Source organism: Leptonychotes weddellii, chromosome 1 (genome assembly GCF_054177405.1).
Source record: "Leptonychotes weddellii isolate Sample4059 chromosome 1, ASM5417740v2, whole genome shotgun sequence".
Taxonomy (NCBI): Eukaryota; Metazoa; Chordata; class Mammalia; order Carnivora; family Phocidae; genus Leptonychotes; species Leptonychotes weddellii.
In genome coordinates this window covers 11,877,273-11,880,406 of record NC_138369.1, presented here as the reverse complement: position 1 = coordinate 11,880,406, position 3,134 = coordinate 11,877,273, and positions in this window count along the sequence as shown.

The following is a 3,134-nucleotide window of genomic DNA, read 5'->3' as shown; positions in this document are numbered from 1 at the left end:
CAGTAATTTACAGTACTTTTGTCATAGCTCACATGTCCCATATGTGTTGGTCTGTTTTGGGGCTGTGATCTTTTCCATTGTTCTATTTTCTAGTCTTGTTTCAAGATCACTGCCTTAACTTTTATAGTTTTTTATTAAGTTTTTGAATTAGAATTGTCTCCCTTATTTAGTTCTTTAACAATGTCTTGGCTCTTCGTGGCCCTTTACATCTCAAATGCATTTTATTTTTTTTTAAAGATTTTACTTATTTATTTATTTGAGAGAGAGAGAATGAGAGAGAGCAGGCACATGAGAGGGGGGAGGGTCAGAGGGAGAAGCAGACTCCCTGCCAAGCAGGGAGCCCCATGCGGGACACGATCCAGGGACTCCAGGATCATGACCTGAGCCGAAGGCAGTCGCTTAACCAACTGAGCCACCCAGGCGCCCTCAAATGCATTTTAGAATTAGATTTTCAATTTCCATTTTCAAAACTGTGCTGGAATTTTTATTAGTGTTAATTTCTTTTTATATTTTTTAAAGTTTTTATTTAAGTAATCTCTACACCCAACGTGGGGTAGGAACTCATGACCCTGAGATCAAGAGTCGCATGCTCTTCCAGCTGAGCCAGCCAGATGCCCCATATTTAGTGTTAATTTTTAATTTTCTTTATTTTCACAATGGTTCTTTAATCTTTCTCTGATCTTTATTATTATGGTGAGGTTTTGTAGGTGATGATAGCAGTATTGCTAACAGAAATCAGGAGCAGTATTTCATATAATCTTTTAAATGTTTAACATCTCCTGCAAGAAAAAAGACCTTTTAGTTAATGTTTATAACTGGCCATTAAAACACATCTGTTAGCATAACCAGTCAAGATTGGTGGGTCATTTTGGCATTTGATGGAAATCTCCAAGTCCTGGGAGGGACAGATGGAGTGCTTGACTATTTCTGCAGAAGCAAACCATGTCAGGTTTTTCAAAACTCCCAGGGATCTATAGATACCTTCTCAGTGAGCCTAAATTTATCAAAAATATTTTTAAATGCTTTATTTTCGGGGATAATCTTTTTAAAAAATGAGATAAGCTTATTCTGCAGTTCCCCTTGCTTATTTTTGCTTTTCTTGCCTGTGCTTTTCGTGTCAGATCCAAAAAGTTTATTGCCAAGACCAATCAATGTCAAGGAGCTTCCTCCCTGTGTCTTCTTCTAGGAATTTTATAGTTTCATGTCTTACACTGAAGTCTTAAATCAGTCTCAAGTTAATTTTTTTATGGCATAAGATAAGGGTTCAGTTTCCTTCTTTTGCATGTGGATACCTATTTTTTAATAGTCTACCAAAGAGACTATCCTTTCCTTATTGTGTATTCTTGGTGCCCTTGTCAAAGGTTAGTTGACCATATATACATGGGTTATGTCTTGGCTCTCCATTAGGTTCAAGATAAGTGTATTCTGTGCCTTCTACATGACACTTATTTTTATAACCAAGTCATGTTATTTCTGTGCCCAAAATCACAGTAAGGAAATCCAGATATATAAATTTCTTGATGTTTCCATATCAGGAGTCTCAGATTCACCAGAAACCTGTAAGCCTCACTTCACCTGGTTGATTAAAACAACTACATGATGGCTTTAAGTTGCCCAGGGTTTTATGTATCAGTAAGGTATAGAGTCACCTACCAGACTTGAATAACAATTGGCATTATTATGTTTAAGAAGATAGATGACCACAGGGCGCCTGGGTGGCTCAGATGGTTAAGCGTCTGCCTTTGGCTCAGGTCATGATCCCAGGGTCCTGGGATCGAGTCCCACATCGGGCTCCTGGCTCAGCGGGGAGCCTGCTTCTCCCTCTGACCCTCGCCCCTCTCATGCTGTTTCTCTCTCGCTCGCTCTCTAAAAAATAAATAAAATCTTAAAAAAAAAAAAAAAGAAGAAGATAGATGACCACAATAAAAGTGAATATACCTTTAGGAAAATCTGTTCCTATCTTACAAATTTACTAGTATGACAACTACTTTAATTTCATTTCATAAAAAGTGTATTATTCTGAGACTAAATACAACAACCATTCTACCTGAGCAGGCATGAAGCAGCCCAGACATTCACTTTACCTGCGGGTCAGTCAGTGTCCAAGGTTGAACTATCCGTCAGGCATCTGAGCAGAAGGGTTGCTTCTAGGTAAATCTGAGTGCTGGTTCATTCCCAGATAGACAGGAGGTCAGAATCATCTTTCTCACAGTAAACTGCCCTGTGGCCCAGTATCCTGGGGTGCTCACCTTCACTGTTGGGGATTACAGTGCTCTAAAGTGAGAGTTAGGATGGGGGTGAGCTGCCATCAGAAAGCTGTACCAGGGCTATCTGTGAATGACTTTCTTTTAGGCCCCACATGGCCTGGTTGGGGCTCTTGCTGTTCTTTTCTTTCTCTTCCTGTCTCCTTATCTATACTGGAAGAATCTAATTAACCATTAAACTAAGATCTCTTATACTCTCATACTCCAGAATTACACTGAACACAGTAAACACTCATTAATTCACACTCCTTGACCCACACTTCTAATTATTCTACTTGAGCTAAACTGAAGTTTATTTTGCTCAGCAAAATTTTGTTATGGATATCTGAAATTGAAAAGAGAGGGGGCAGGGGCGCCAGGCTGGCTCAGTCAGTGGCGCATTTAACTCTTGATTTCAGGGTTGTAGATTCCAGCCCCATATTGTGTGTAGAGATTACATACGTATGTACATACATACAATCTTTTTTAAAAAAGAGCAGAGGAATTATTGAAAATACTGAAGTGAACAAGCTGTTAATTTAATTTGTTCATTTAAAATTATTTAAAAATTTATTACCCAAGGAACTTCAGTTAGGATGAATAAATATTGTTAATCTTTATGTTTTTCAAGAAACATTAACTGATCACAGAAGCATGGAATCTATCAAATATGACATAGTACTGTGTATTAACTTAAAAAATAAAAGTGCAACCTAAGAAATGCCTGGAGTGTTGTTTTGCCACCTACCAAATATATATGTACACACACAGGCCAATATCTCTGATGAATATAGATGCAAAAATCTCAACAAAATATTAGCAAACCAGATTGAGCAGCACATTAAAAGGATCATTCACCATGATCAAATGGGATTTTTCCCTGGGATGCAA